Source organism: Macrobrachium rosenbergii, chromosome 11 (assembly GCF_040412425.1).
Source record: "Macrobrachium rosenbergii isolate ZJJX-2024 chromosome 11, ASM4041242v1, whole genome shotgun sequence".
In the NCBI taxonomy this organism is placed as follows: domain Eukaryota; kingdom Metazoa; phylum Arthropoda; class Malacostraca; order Decapoda; family Palaemonidae; genus Macrobrachium; species Macrobrachium rosenbergii.
In genome coordinates, this window is record NC_089751.1 from 51859583 (window position 1) to 51874928 (window position 15346).

Consider the following 15346-nt stretch of genomic DNA (forward strand, 5'->3'; position numbering starts at 1 on the left):
TGATATTGATAGTTTACAAAGTCGTCAATTAAAAATTACTCTTAGTAGCATCAGTCTTAAAATGGAGAAACAAGTCCACATTTATGCATCTGTACAATCACATTTAAAAACAAAGCTAAACAAAAGGGGAATCGTACCGATTCTCGAAAGCTCTGTTTAGCTTTGTTTTCGAGTGCATTTGTACAGATGCAGAAGTGTGGATTTGTTTCTCCAGAGTCGGTAGTGCACGTATGAAAAATGTCCCGTATGTTAATTTCTTTGAAAGTTGCTTTCGTTACCGTAATAGGCAGCCTGGTTCATTTTTCCAAAATGAAAACCTGCACTCCCTTACCGCTGTGTCAGATTTATCTCACTATTGAGTTGAAAATCTGCTCTTTCCATCCAATTTGTTGCTGGGTTTGGTATCCACTTCTCAGTTAACGGTCAGTGCAACTGCTTCCTTAATCTGCCATTCCTGGTGATTATATTGGACTTCCATTGACCGTCCGTCCGTTCATCTACTATATAATTGACTAAAGTGTGCGACTTCTTGCCTCACACTCGTTTTGTATCTGACGCTTTGACGTAGGGGTAATATATTCCTTATTTTACAGTTGTTTATTCTGTAAAGCTCGTAAAAACAGTATATGTATATATAAATACGTATATAAATATATATATATATATATATATATATATATATATATATATATATATATATATATATATATATATATATATATATATATATATATATATATATATATATATATATATATATATATATACACTGATGTGTAAATCTATCATCATTAACTGTCCTTAATCAAAGTCATCTATGTTCTTTTAAATGCTATCCTTACTTCACTAGTTTATACCGACGAAAGGGCTAATTCCATTCCAAAAGAGTTGGTCAACTGATTTCTTTAGAAAAACATCAGTGAGTATGTACTGAAAAAATATTTGTTTTGGCTATTAGATTAACCCATCATTCAACCAGCACAGGCTCTTGCCCAAGGAACAGCTCGTAAATGATGAACTGGATTAACCCATCATTCAACAGGCCCGGGCTCTTGCCCAAAGAACGGCAGCAAGCGATGATTTAACTCCTGGAGGAAATATTTCGGTGAAAATCAAATCAACAATGAATGGAATTCAGGAAGGTGGAGCAATGAATGTTTAAAAGCGGATGGTGGAAGAATGGAAGTGGCTGATGATAGGAGACATTTAACTAACTCCAAATAGATAGGACACTGAATGCTGAAAATGGATATGAGTCATTAGGGAAGGTAGCAAACTTCCTACTTTGATTCTGTAGAGGAAAAAGAAAAATCCTTGAATTGCCCTCGTTGACTGTTTTTGTCTCTGTATAGCTTTGTCATTTTTTTCAATGCCTCCGTGTTCCCGGACTCAAACCAGGATTTTACTCTGCTCCATCGACCTTTACGCTTGAATGATAGAAAAATTAGCACAGATGTTGTGTGTAGTTATTTTAACTCAAGCTTACAATATAATTTTGTTTATTGGGCGAATGTTAATTTAATATAATTCCTGTTGTGGTTTCCAGCATCCCTGTCAACGAACGTCGCAAAATTCTGGAAGAACAAAATCTGGAAAACAGATTCTGGAAAACAGATTCTGGAAGAACAAATTTTGGAAGAGAACAACTGCCAAAATACCATTTTTTCTTACAAATGTTAAAAGTGTAATTTAACAGCCAAGTCCATAAAAAGTATCCCATGGCATAACAGCAAGGTGGAATCGTGACAAAAGTTCAAGGTGCTTGTGAAAACGGACATAATCCGTAATTAAAAGTTCCTTTGCAAAGAAGTTATATTGTGCATTATTGTGAACGTTACAATAGCTGTGTATTTACTTCGGATTTCTTAGCAATATTTTTTTGAGGGGTGTTTTCATAAAGCTTTGGTTACGTGATACAAGGCTGCTGCTCTGGTGTGAGGAACACTGCTCGGCCCTCTGCCCTTGCGTCCGTTCCCTTGACCATTCGCTTTTTGACATAAAATGATAAGCCATTTGCGTTTGTTTCATTTTCCTCTATACGTCTGTTTATATGTATGTATGTATATATATATATATATATATATATATATATATATATATATATAACCATATAACTTTTACCTTTGGAGCTAGTAGCTCCAGAAGATGCTACCCCTCCTGTTTTCAATATGCATTATTTAAACTGATCTTGTTGACTTTTCCAAGAAGGACACCCATCCAAGTAAAGATCAGGCCCAGCGTTGCTTAACTTCGTTGATCAAAGTGGCTGGAAGCTAACGCTTTTTTTCTGGATGTGCCACACTGAGGATAGCAGCCACCTGGTAAGAAAGCGTAGCATTATCAAAATACTGTAATATAACATTTTAAGGTTAGCAGCCATGTCCAAAATACCTGGTGATATTTTAGACTTTTCTCGGTAACTAAATCTGACTGAGGTGAATGAATTCATGAACCCTGGTGCCTAAGTTAATGAAAAAGTCCCACTAAAATCAGTTTGAGAGACTCTCGGCCTCTTTTTCATTGTTCAAGGTTGTCTTTAGTGTAACAAGCCAGTTGTCTTGGATGTAACTAGTCAGACTTACAAAGAAACAGCAAGGATTTGATTATATCTAACAAATGTAATGACTGTCAGAAAACATGTGGGCTTGAAGGATCGGCTTTTTCAGCAGCGTAAGAGAATTTATTGCAAATTGCATTCATGGAACCCTTTGCAACACGCACAGCATTGCTGTATTTTCATCACCAGCAAAAAAAAAAAAATACTTTTCCCTTCAAAGGAAGACTATAAACTATTATAATTTTTTGGATAAAATGTCTCCGGTATCCTGAAAAATATAATAGTATTGTCCAAGCAGTTGTCTGAAAATACGCAGGCTGAAAAGCGTGAAAGGAGTGAAACTGCTCCTCAGTACCGTCACTATCGGAGAGAGAGAGAGAGAGTGAAACCCCAGCCAAGGCCTTTCAGCGTCGAAAGCTCTGGGAATCAAGTTTATTTAGTCATCAGTTAACAATAATTATCGAGTGAGAATAACATCATCAGCTACCAACGGAGGGACCGACGTTTAGGATCCAAAGACAAAGGATTTCATCTCTGTCTGGGAAAGGTAAGACTGATTAACTTTTTGTTATTTAGTTGAAAGTTCTTATCACATCTCTCGACCAAGCGGTATGGTATTTGCCTTGAAGTCACTTGCTACAAAGTTTTGGTAGCATTACTGGGAGCCCTTTTGTCGTCATGTTTTGAATCGCCATGCTGAGGCTGAACATTTGCCCTGATTTTGATAACTATATTTAAATTTCTCGCTGTGAGATTCGGTAGTTTCTCGATGTATCATTTAGTGTTAGTTTCAGTTATGTCCATAGCTTGGACAACCTTCTAGTTTTACTACCCAGTAGCCACCGGCTACCCTGGCTTGCTACCTAGTAATATAAACTAACTTTATTTCAAATCTTTTTTTCATTTGTTAAATAAGAAATCTTGCGTGCGTGGCGCACAATGGTCGGATGCAACTATAGATATATACTCTATAAGAATGTTACTAGATGATAATAATCAAATATAAGTATGGGCAGGTTTAAAAGTATATGCATGTGTTAATAAAAAAAAAGGTGAATAAAAACTCCTTAAAATAGACTCGGGTAACAGGAGAGAGAGAGAGAAACAAAAAAGAAAAAGTGTGTACCTTCCTGTCATTTGAGCTCCTACAGGACGTTGCGCAGAATCCATTGCTTTAATGCCAGTGATCATATGCCACAAATACATGCGAACTTATTGCAGAGGACTGCAATTAGGAAGCAGATGAAGGACCTCATTATCAACAAGAGAGGTTTGGTCGTATGTGCCGCCTTGATTTGTGGGGATGGGAGGACTAGAACCGGTGATTCAGCCTTCAGATTAAATGGCACCTCTTCAATTTGGGAACAAGGGATGAACCAGATAGAGTTTGTCAATTGCGTATCATTAAAACTATTAGGCTTTTCAAATTGGGAGAGAGAGAGAGTGAGATTTAAGATTCAAAGATTTTTTTTTAACAGATATTAAAAGCTCTTGAGAGAGAGAGAGATTTAATATTCAAAGATTCTTTCTTAAGAGAGATAAATATTAAAAGCTCTTGAGAGAGAGAGAGAGATTTAAGATTCAAAAATTCTTTTGTAAGAGAGAGATAGATATTAAAAGCTCTTTAGAGAGAGATTTAATATTCGAAGATTCTTTTCTAAGAGAGAAATAGATATTAAAGCTCTTGAGAGAGAGATTTAAGATCCAAGGATTCTTTTTTAAGAGAGAGAGAGAGAGAGATAGATATTAAACACTTTTGTGAGAGAGGGAACTCAAAAAGGTGCACTGGCATTTCACATAATCCAAGTAACATCGCTACATCTGAGTTATGACTTTGGAAAAATTATTGATTTTAATTTTTTGACTTACACTTTCAGTTCACTTTTGCTTTTATTTGCCACTCTCTGAGATGCGATTTCCCCAAAATCGTTATATACACCTGAAGTGGGTCATTCATTATCTTGGATTTGTCCAATTGTATCTCGCTGTTCAAACAAACACTTTACGGGCTGCTCTATGAGCAAGAGCCCGTGCTGGCATAAAGCCAGATTAATCAATAACAACGACTGTTCAAACAAATATGCATTTATTTACTTACCGATTTTATACTGTTTATTAGTTGCGTGTTATTCTCTACACTTACCTTTTTTTAGCTTTTTATTTTTCAAGCAATATTATTCTAATATTCCGACGAAAGTTGCCCTGCGAGTGAAAGGTATTTTAAACCAGTTCAATTAGAATTTTTCCGTTTTTTGTAACGCCTTAGTCTCTGCCATACTGGACTCAACCCGTCACATTATAGTTATAGCTAACTGGATTGCTAAAACTATTCCGTAATGTTATGCGACAATAGTTACAGAAAAGACATTATTTACTGTGTAATAGATATCCTTATTGTCTTCTGTATTCTAAAAATCTTATAACGAGTAGAAGGAAATCTTACGTAATATATTTAGCAAGTTAGTTTGATATAAGAGGACGAATTGTCCCGTTGGTACCTAGAAACGGTAGGCTTTCGTCATGAACAGTTTGTCTGAATTTTCCTTGTTCGCAAAAACAGTTCAGTTTTTTTTTTTTTTTTTTTTTTTTTGCGTCTGATTTACCCTTCGTCATTATTCCTTCCTTAGCATTTAATCACCTGCATGAAACCTTGATACCTTGATGCTAAAATTGTTTTCACAAACGTTCCGCTGGAAATTTACTTTCTTCTCGTTAAGATTTTAGAGCAATGTTACTGAATAATGCATATATGTACGATGAAGATACTTCACTAAGGTCTTTAGTGTTGGAATACAAAAGTTAGGCCAAAGGCCAAGCGCTGAGACCTGTGAGGCCATCCAACGCTGAAAATGATGTTGAACCAATTGTTAGGAGAGAGTGGAAAGTAAGATGGAAGAAAGAGATATGAACAGAGGAATGAAAGGGTTTGCAGCTAGGTGCCGAAGCAATGCTGCATAGAATCTAAGTAATGCCTACAGTGCACCGCGTGAGGTACCCAGACTCACTACCCCCCTGTGCGCGCACACACACACAGTTCAGCACAGCCCTCGAAACAGATTATACTTTCATTATCTGTGAACTGCTTCAGTCAGATGAAAAATATGCATTATAGGAATTGGAATATAAAATTTAGACCATACGCCGAACGCTGGGACTTAGGTTATTTAGTGCTGGAAAGTGAAACTGACAGTAAAAAAAAGTTTTTAAGGTGTAACAGGAGTAAAACCTTGTAGTTGCACTAAGAAACGACTGTTAGGAGAGGGTGGGAAGTGATTTAGAAGAAAGAGACTGTGAATGGAGGTACAGTAAAAGGAACGAAAGGGATTACAGTTAGGAGCCGAAAGGACGCTGCAAAGAACCTTAAGTAATGCCTACAGTGCACCACTAAGGTGCTACAGTGCACCACTAAGGTGCTACAGTGCACCACTAAGGTGCACTGACGGCACTATTCCCCTACGGGAAAATATGTATTAAAATCTGAACAGAAACATGTATCGAGAAAAGGTAAGAAGAATTCTTCGATGCTGGGACCTTTTCTGTCCTGTCAACTGAAAAGGGAAAAGCTTTATTTGCCTTTTGAAATAAATCGACTTGCTTGCCAGACTCGAGGAGACTGGTAGCTTTATCCTGAATGTGTCAACCGTGCCTGAGAAACGAGAGAGTGAGTCAGCACTAAATGCACTTTTTGTCTGTTTTCTGTATCTTATTTGAGTCAAAGGCTTAATATGTTCGTATAAAGTACTTTGTGTATGAAGCACTGTATGTGGGTGAATTGTATTTAGTAACTTTAATACAGCTGAATGTAATGTTAATATAGATATCAGGCTGAGAGTATAGCATTAGCCTACTTTACCCGAAATTGTCACCAGAGAATGTCGTTTATGAGCCTGTACGTGAGCAACTTGTAGGAGAGAGAGAGAGAAGAAAAACTAGTCTTGGAGCGAGAAGCGAGTTTAATAATGCATCGTCCTTTGTACTCTTTATATAATATTAACAAATTCATTATATATTCATGAAAAATCATCTAGTTATTTGTTGAGACCCGTGAATAGGGTACTTTAAATCCTATAGATAAGGTAGGAAGCCTAGTAGCAGCTATAAGTTGCAAGTTGTGACTTTTATCGGTTTGTCTGTACCTTTAAATTGGCAAATGAAAAGAAAGCCTTTTCTGGTGGTAAGTTTTCCTAGTACTTACCAGATCCACTGGTACTTGATATCACTGCTCAGTTACAAAGTACTTGAAAAAAAAATGCTAAATATCCTAAGTTCCAGGCATACTACACCATTTTTATTTAAGTATTGTCCTTTCAGGTGATATTCATAAAAGAATGAGTTAAGCTTTTAGATGTTATCACTATGGTGATGTTAAGTGGTCATAGGCATTTAAAAACAAAAACAAAAAACACAAAAAAAACTTTCAAGAAATGGGCAGACATTCTGAAAACGTCTACCATATATAATAAACACGTTTTCTATATTTGTTCGTAAAGAAAATGGTAATATTATATATGTTTGGGTAACTAATCAAATAAAATTTCTCTCTCTCTCTCTCTCTCTCTCTCTCTCTCTCTCTCTCTCTCTCTCTCTCTCTCTCTCTCTCTCTCTCTCTCTCTCTCTCTTCTGGTCTTATAGTCCAAGGAAGATTTATGTTTTATTATTTGTCTCTTAGCTATATACTGATGCATTTGCTAATTTATTTTTTCCATGAATTAATTTCTATATATAGTTGTTTATACCACATTCATACATTCATTCCTACCGGGAAACATGGGAATCTTTTGAAAAATCAACTCGAACTCCACTAGCCAATGGGAGAATCGCTTTCATCACCGGCCAATGAGAGAAGGCGACAGAAAGGTTTCTGAGGTAGGGCATGGTGGCGGTCTCTGATTGGCCGTTGGGAAAATTTCCGTTATTTTCTTGAGCAGTTCGTAGGCAGCCGTTCAGTTGTGAAGATGAAGTTTTATTCTGTGCATTTTCATTATTTGTATACTTGGTTAAAGCTTTTAATATCTAGTAAGTGTTGGTTTTTGTTTGTATCTAGTGGTATATACCTAGCAGATGGTTAAAGACCATAGGCATTTTTAAACTGTTGGACAATGTTCCCTGGTTTTATAAGTGACCGGTGATCGCCTGGTGAGCTAGTCGTCATTCCAGGCCTCAAAAGTAGTTTTCCCAAATGAATTTCAAGTATTTTAAAGTAACAATATATTTTAAAACGCATGCCTAGGGTATGAGGTTCCAAATAAGGCAAAGGCACTGGAATTTGACAGATGACTGCCTACTTTTTCGTATCAACTAAGCTCTTGAAATGTTCAGTCTTTGATTGGATAGATGGAGATGGGTAGCAGAATCTGAGGGTCAATAAATTTTTTGTACATTATCGTGTGGAGAGGGTTACTGAAGGGCCTCATTTTTGTTCGCAGATATGGGGCAAGTTGGCTTAGGTAGGTAGGTGGTTTTTATGAAACAGAACTGTCTCGTTTAGCATGCCTTTAGTATAAGTTTCCTCTCTTTCTTGACAATCCCATACCACTTAGTTCGTGTGAATCTATCGCTTTTCGGTGAAATTTCCGTCTTCTGTCGTTTCAATCTTCGTTTAATAGGTAGAGGCTGCTTCCATATGCACACCAGTTGGTTAGCACACAAATTAGGCATTTAAAGAATTCGCGGATTTCTGTGTTTTCAGTTTCAATTCCAATTTGTTATTTTTCTCATGTATTCTGATAAATTTTCCATGTCAGTGCCCTATGATTCCTGCGGGGAAGTTACAGGGAGTTAATAGGCGAAGTGGTCTCTACAAATTTTACATAGATGGGGTTACAGGGTGGGCGTTTGTGTAACATAAGTTTACTGCAAGATTGTCTGGGTAAAGAGCAAAAAAGTTATACATTCCAAAGAAAATAAGAAATCTACTTAGAGGTTTTGATCATCGCCATTAACTTCGGTAATTTTAGGTATTCGCTCCGCGCCTGTTTTTACCTTTTCAAATGTTTTTTTCTACACTTTTAGGGGTTCTGATACTGGCGGTGCATCTGTTTGTTGTCGGCCAAATGGAGTGTCCCTTCGCCGTGTTTAGTACTGGCCCAGGGTGGGTGTTGGGTACCCATACGTTAACAAGTTATTGCACTTGCCGGACGGGATATGAACCGTTCGAAACAGACGTACCCGTGCTCTGTCTTGTGAAGATCGCGTATGGAAACCCCTTGTTGGATGGACTTCACGGGTTAATTACAGGTGAATTACACTCGAGCGCCAAAACTTAAAGGTAAATTCGTAATTAGCAACCAAAAAACTGTAGAAAAAGTTAAGTTCGAAGGCAATCGCCGCCGCGGAGCTACTATATAGTTCTACCTTAACTTCTGTCAGAAAAGTTATTTCGAATGAAAACTAGGGTTAAGAACAAACCGGTTGATGTGTGCTTTTCGATTTATTTTTTGTTAATTAAATTTTGTTTTGGAATGCCATGTAATCTCATCACCTTTAACATATTCCATTCTTATGCAGAACATAAGTAATTGGTGTAATAATAATCTCACTACATATTCCATGTTAAGCTCTAGTTATAAAAATCCACTCACGATTTCCATTTGAAGGTCTTGTCGTTTTTGGCATATTTCATGTTCTCACTTCTCAATTATTTGTCTAATTTACAATGTTTCATTTTCGACTGACGCAATTCAAGGTTTAACATTTATATTCAAAATCGGTAACTGAAGCTAGGCTCTTTCCTTCCATATCGAAACTTACCACCTCAGTAGTTCACCCATGTTCAGCATAATGTCTTCTGCGTCTCATACAGAATCAAGAGTACGTTCTTTCGTTTTATGGCACCCATCCCTATTTTGCAAAACCTATCTCCCTTTGAACTTCCATTCATTTTCCATATGTCCATAGCTCTTGAGAGTAAAGTAGGCCGGCACATATACCACATGTCAAAATATACCTCTTCCTAGCATTACCTTGTCACCATTACCATGAATAGCTTCTCAGATTTCAGGATTACATTTTAGGATAAGTGGCACAGTCTCTTCTGTCCCACGTTTATTGGATGACGATTTTTATATTTTCTGCGGTGCATTGGGAAAGACCTGTAGATCATTTTTGTCAACTGATACACCTGTAATTCTAATGAGCTCCACACAGAGATATGGTTTATTAATAAATTTTTTTACTGAGCAATATAGAAAAGGATGCAGTACAGGTGAGATCATTTGAGATATTTACCATCTTTTATGTTTTTGCGTACATCCCCTAAGGGCTGGTACCAATCCCTGAGTCCCACGGAGCTTTTACCAACTATTACCAATTACCAATTTTTATTACCATCCCTTTTCATTCTAAACAATACAGACAGTTGCTTCTGATTTCGCTTCCCCAGATTTTTGGTTATAATTAAAGCACCTTCTGCCCTGTCATGTGATCTGGTCTCTCCGACACTGCCAGGAAAGCGGACCTTTATCGGTTATTGAGATGTTCTTAACTCCGCTGGCATTTACGCTTGTCTACTGGGTGATTGTACCTGAAACCTGTGGTGACTATCAATGAGATACCTTATTTAATTCTGTCTTGAAATCCGCAGAGGGCTAGTGCCGTCAGCGCACCTCCCGTGTTGCATTGCAGGCATTACTATTAAAGGCCTCTAGCTGCACCTACATTTTAGCCTTTTACTTTACCTCCATTCCCACTTCCATTTTTCAACCTTGCTTTCCAACCTCTCCTAATTAGTACTTCTTGGTGCAACTGTGCGGTTTTCTCCCAGTTCCATCTTTAATTCCTTGTACTTCGTTTTTATTTTCTGGATATCTTTATCATCAGGTCACACCACTGCAACTCCCTTTTTCAGTCTCAGGCGCTTCTGTGTCGATAGTGCCCAGAAATCCCAGTATCTAACTCAAATGATGTATTCTGCAGTTTATATACTTGTACTAAAACAACTGAGACACAGCCATTTCGGTTTCTTAGTATGATCACTGACGCCATTTAAAAACCCATATTTCTTTGAGGCCAGTTATAGTATTCTCATCCTGACCAGTCTTGAACCAGTTATCCTTTCAATGATGTGATTTACAGGTGAGATAAAAGAACGTTCCCTTTTTGCTAGCCGTAATGACTTTTCACTGACACCCTTAGTTTCTAACAATGGCTTATTTCACGTCTCAGACTATTCGTCAGACGAGTCTAATTCCCATTACTTATATACTTTTCTTACATTCAGTACCCTTATACATTCAGTACCCTTAACATGGTGACAGGTAATTTAGAAGGAACAATCAGTTTCGCTTGGGAACTGGGACGGTTTCAAATTTTTGGTGGAAAACTTTAGGTAATTTTTTGTAAACGGCCCCTTAGCTGTTCACTAAAGGTTGACTGTAAAAGTGATTCTCTCTCTCTCTCTCTCTCTCTCTCTCTCTCTCTCTCTCTCTCTCTCTCTCTCTCTCTCTCACTTCCCCTGCTCTCTCTCTCTCTCTCACTCTCCACTTCCCCTGCCTCTCTCTCTCTCTCCTGCCACTTCCCATGCTCTCTCTCTCTCTCCTGCCACTCCCCCATCCTCTCTCTCTCTCTCTCTCTCTCTCCACTTCTCCTCTCTCTCTCTCTCTCTCCTCTCCCATCCACTTCCCCTCTCTCTCTCTCTCTCTCTCTCTCTCTCTCTCTCCACTCTCCATCCTCTCTCTCTCTCTCTCTCTCTCTCTCTCTCTCTCTCTCTCTCCCCATCCTCTCTCTCTCTCTCTCTCTCTCTCTCTCTCTCTCTCTCTCTCCACTCCCCACCCTCTCTCTCCTGCCACTCCCCACCCTCTCTCTCTCCCCCCACCCTCTCTCCCTCTCTCTCTCTCTCTCCCCCTCTCTCTCTCTCCCCCTCTCTCTCTCTCTCTCTCTCTCTCTCTCTCTCTCTCTCTGTGTGTGTGTGTGTGTGTGTGTGTGTGTATGTGTATGTATGTGCGAAGCGTCGTTGAAACTCAAAAGTCTTTTCAAAGGGGTAGTGGTCTGTAAACAAGTATAAAAGATAAGAGTAAGGGTGACATTGCTGTTGCCATGCTCATTCAATATCTCGTATTTATTAATTTGAAAAGGTGGCACTGTCCTTTGCTTACAGCCTCGACAAGTCATCAGTTAGTATATACATTCCATAGTTATCAATTTCTTGACAACGTTTTACATTTCTACTGTTCACAATCAATCAATCGCATCCAGAACAAGGTATATTTAAATCCATTGCACTTAAATGTCTGTTGCTAATTGAGGTTCCCCTCCACTGCGCTCTCTCTCTCTCTCTCTCTCTCTCTCTCTCTCTCTCTCTCTCTCTCTCTCTCTCTCTCTCTCTCTCTCTCTCTCTCTCTCTCTCTCTCTGTTGTCGCGTGGGGTTTACGAGTAAAAGCGTTGATTTCGTCAATTACTAATGATCAGTGTATATTTACGTTTGTACAAGTGATAGGGGGTATTTGTGAGTTGTTGAAATATACTGATGTCCCGTGTAAAGTGAAATTTAAAGTTTAAGCAACAGGGGATACTTGAGTTTTATTCTCACTTTTCTTTGCCTAGCGTCGATACTGGTGGTTGGTAAATCATGTGGGATACCGTTGCAAAAAATATAAACTTTAACTTTAAAAAAATCTTAATTAAAAAATGCATACATGCATATGAATTGTCCCGTCAAACTGAAAAGATACAATGCAGCCACACTAAAATTTCGTAGGTACAGACTCGCTGGTCCTTTGAATCGTGGATGAGTTGGGTCTCAATATTTATGGCAAGGCCCAGGTTCCTCGACCAAACTATCCTAGTAAGTTCGCGCTCCGAAGTGGATATGAAGAGAGTGATTTTCTGTCATTTTTTTTTAAAGATTCTATCTCTAGGACATAGGATCATTAACAAATGACTAGCGTGCTATCAGGACCACGTGGTCTTTTGTCATTCAAGCAACTTGTCTTAGATGACAGCTCCCCAGTGGGTTCTTTTTTTAGTCTTGACCTTGTCTTTGCTAGGAAGTGACCTTGTTTGGAACAGCAGCCACAGTTGCAGCGAGGCTCGGCTTTAGGTGAATGTTGTGTGGCGCACTGTAAACACTATTAGAAGGTTAATTGCAGCTAATCCACGATTTTTAACTGCATTGCTTCGGTTTTTTTCGTGTTTCTTTTGCCCTTCATTATTCTTGGTCAAACTTCTGCAGTTCCCCATTTTACTGATAGAAGAGTTTTTCCAGGAGTGTCCTATAGGTACCTATGAATGTTAGTGTGACATTATTATTATAATTATCATTATTATTATTATATTATGTAATAGGAGACCTCCTTTTGGAGCATTAATACGGAATGAAATCTTGTCTATCATTTTAGGAAAATCGAGAAGATACAAAAGAAGCTCAATGCAGCTGAAGTAGTGATCTCAATCAGCACATAATTATTATTATTATTATTATTATTATTATTATTATTATTATTATTATTATTATTATTATTATTATTTTATGGTAGGAAAAACTCTTATAGCAGTAGTGCTGAAAGAAGCCATGTCTATCATTTTAGGAAAATCAAAGATATATAACCGAAACTCAATGCAGCTGCAGCAGTGATCTCAGTCACCTTAAACTCAATGCGGCTAAAGTAGTGATCTCAGTCAGCACGTTATTATAATAATATTGTAATTGAATAGAAAAAAAATTATCGAAACTTCCTAAACGAATTGGTAAATTTTATATTTCCTTATATTTGCAAGCCCCCAATCTCTCTCTCTCTCTCTCTCTCTCTCTCTCTCTCTCTCTCTCTCTCTCTCTCTCTCCTCCGTCTAAGCTGCGATTCACAAGAGTCGACTAAGAACTAGGTGCATAAAATACTGTTGTGAGCTGTGAGTTGATCTATAATGTTACCAGAAGAGAGAGAGTAAAATAAAATCAGATGATTATAGGGAGATAGGTGGACCAATCAACGAGTTTGTTGGGTGATTGATTTTTAGATCCATACAGATAATTATCATAACTAAATTTTCATGCTTTTAGATCCATATAGATAGTTATAATACCTAAATTTTCATGTCGTTAGATCCATACAGATAATAATTATACCTAAATTTTCATGTTTTTAGATCCATACAGATAGTTATTATACCTAAATTTTCACGTTTTTAGATCCATACAGATAGTTATTATACCTAAATTTTCACGTTTTTAATTTGAACTTGACCTTTCATTTGCAGGTGCACCTTGAACTGTAGCTAAGACTGCCAATCAATCTACTGCCGTTTACTGCAGAAAACGTTACCAAGAAATCTGCTCGATACAAAGTACCTGGATTCTCTCAAGGTAAGAGCATTAAGCGAATTGTTACTTTAAGATTAATGAAATTTCAGAGAAGCCTAAAACCATATGTTAGAGCAGGAAAAGATATTTATTTCTTTAGTTTTAGTAATAGGTTTTTCATTAAGGTAGAATAATAATTTCTTAGGTTACTGTGATAATGGATAAATAATAAAAATAGCGAATATTGGAAGTATCTAGTTTATTATTATTTAGGGAACTAAGGTAAGCTGGTCAGTGTTATAAGCTTAACCAGTTAATCAGTTAAGTATGATAAGCTAGTCAGTAGATTAACGTGGTTGGGTGATTACAGCAGGATATGGTTGATTAGACTAATGCAAGTAAGGAAAATCAGTGCATTAAATTGAGGTAGGGAAGTCAATTGATCATCTTAGCTAGATTACTCAATAGATTAAGGCAATATAAGTTAGTGGATTCATGTCAGTTTGTTAGTTACTTAAACAAGGTGGGATATGGTAATTCCTTGAATACGAAGGGATGAGTTTGTCAATGGTCCAGCCCGTGAATTAAATTTATTTTAACATACAGTATTACTGCATTACTTAATGTACGTGAATATTTTAAATGGCAAGGTTTGATTTAATAAGAGAAGGGATCTGTTGATGAGGTACACAGTACATTGTGTTGAATATATGTTTGTCAAGTGAATAAATTGACTTATTTCTTTTCACAGGATTGAAATGATTCGTAACAGCGAAGCAAGGAATAAATCTACTACACTGAATCCCATGCCATGATCTTGTGAAGTCGAATTGGAAATCAGCTGCACATAATTTTTGAACTACTTTGAACCACATTCAGTAGAGTTCCTATGGAGGGAACAATTTCATTTGTTGCTAATTTCAGATTCTAGATTGTAAACGAACTATGAAGAAAGTCCTAAATAGCCCCACAAAGTTTTGAAAATGTTATGGCCCCTAAGAGATAAGATATGACCCCTGACAGTACGTGTGAACGAATTATCATTCATTTTCACTTTAGGAATGTCTACCATCTGACATAATTCCTCTTCATTGGGAAATAGTCTACTCGAAATGTTTCTGATTTTACATAAAAGAAAATCATTTACCATATTAATAATTCTCTGTTAGACATTGTATTTTCATGTTTTTTTCCCCTGCAGACAATTCAAATAATGCCTGTAGATTTTCACAAATGTCTATTTAGTGCTTCATTATGGTAAAAAAAAAAAAGAGAAATTGCGCCTTTGCATCAATACTCAATTTGTCAAAAGAATTTTGTCTGTCTAGCTGTTATTTCAATCAGTTTCGTAATGATTCAGTTCAAGCAATGGCCATGAGAGGTCCCATATGGAAATGTAATAAGTTAAAAAAAAGTATTTAGCAACATTTCGGTAATCAGGCAGATTATCTGGAGTCTCCTCTTTATGGTATTAACTTGATTTGAAAATGTTTAAGATTTACGCAAAAATGTGTGCGAGCTTTTACTCTGGTTTAAAATCAAAACAAGTTGAGTTG

The 15346-nt window shown here is 37.2% G+C and overlaps 1 long non-coding RNA gene across 1 annotated transcript; it reads left to right on the top strand.

The window, feature by feature from the left end:
* The first annotated feature begins 7465 nt into the window (after positions 1-7465).
* On the top strand, positions 7466-15034 carry LOC136843454 (uncharacterized). The gene is made up of 3 exons (XR_010854557.1): positions 7466-7573; positions 13748-13853; positions 14542-15034. It is a non-coding gene; the product is annotated as an uncharacterized lncRNA (long non-coding RNA).
* Positions 15035-15346: the final 312 nt, after the last annotated feature.